Consider the following 1,066-nt stretch of genomic DNA (forward strand, 5'->3'; position numbering starts at 1 on the left):
TCTGGGTCTTCTTCACCTTTGAACAGGCATAATGCCAAGACAATGAGAGCAGCTCATCTGCTTTGTTTTTTCACATCCCCAAGCTGAAAGGGACAGCACATCAAGTTTTTCTCATTCACGGGAAAAAAGAAAACAATGATACATAGTACTCAGTACATCCATTAGACTGTAAGCTCCCTGAACGCTATTGTGATCTCCCAGGGTCCTCTCAGGGTCGCACCTGGAGAGTTTCCAGTCCTCTACCAGTCACGACTATGGGAGGGAAAGTCAAGCAGAGGCCTACCCATTCTATTCCTAGCTTGGTCAGTGGCTAGTGAGTGGAAGGCGATCTGCTAAAAGTTAAAAATCACAGTGGCATGGGAGAGAGTAGAGACAGAGATTGGTTTTCTGCACGGAAGTAGGCAATGGTAAACCACTTCCGCATTTTTACCAAGAAAAGTCTATGGCTACACTACCAGAGCGATTGCAGATGGAAATGGGGCGTTCCGGGAGAGATGTGGCTATGACATCGCTAAGGGTAGGACACATCTCGATAGCATAAGACAACAACAACTCTCCCAAGAGTGAGGTACAGTTTAGTAGAGAAGCAGCACAGCCTAGTGGATAGAGCAAGGGCCTGGGAGTCAAAAGGTCATGGGTTCTAATCCCTGCTCTGCCACTTCTCTGCTGTGTGACCTTGGGAAAGTCACTTCACTTCTCTGTGTCTTGGTTCCCTCATCTGGAAAATGGGGATTAAGACTGTGAGCCCTATGTGGGACAGGGTCAGGGTCCAACCCAATTATTTTGTATCTACAGTGCCTGGCACACAGTAAGCGCTTAAATAATACCACTATTATTATTATTATTATTGTCATTATTTCAGTTATCTCTGCAGAGGGTAGGCATTCAATAAATACCACTGATACTGATTATCATTACTGTCATTATTATCAACACCAACATCATCATTATCATTACCATTTTTGCTATCCTGGACTAACTTTCGGCTCAGAACTGTACTAAGTGCTGAGATAGAAATAGTTTCGCTCTCCAAAGGGACTCACACTATAAATGAGAATAAATAATG

The 1,066-nt window shown here is 43.9% G+C and overlaps 1 non-coding gene across 1 annotated transcript; it reads left to right on the top strand.

Moving 5' to 3' along the window:
• The first annotated feature begins 202 nt into the window (after positions 1-202).
• On the top strand, positions 203-340 carry LOC114817606. The gene has a single exon (XR_003765468.1). It is a non-coding gene; the product is annotated as a small nucleolar RNA SNORA7 (small nucleolar RNA).
• The last annotated feature ends 726 nt before the right edge of the window (positions 341-1,066 follow it).

Source organism: Ornithorhynchus anatinus, chromosome 16 (assembly GCF_004115215.2).
Source record: "Ornithorhynchus anatinus isolate Pmale09 chromosome 16, mOrnAna1.pri.v4, whole genome shotgun sequence".
Taxonomy (NCBI): domain Eukaryota; kingdom Metazoa; phylum Chordata; class Mammalia; order Monotremata; family Ornithorhynchidae; genus Ornithorhynchus; species Ornithorhynchus anatinus.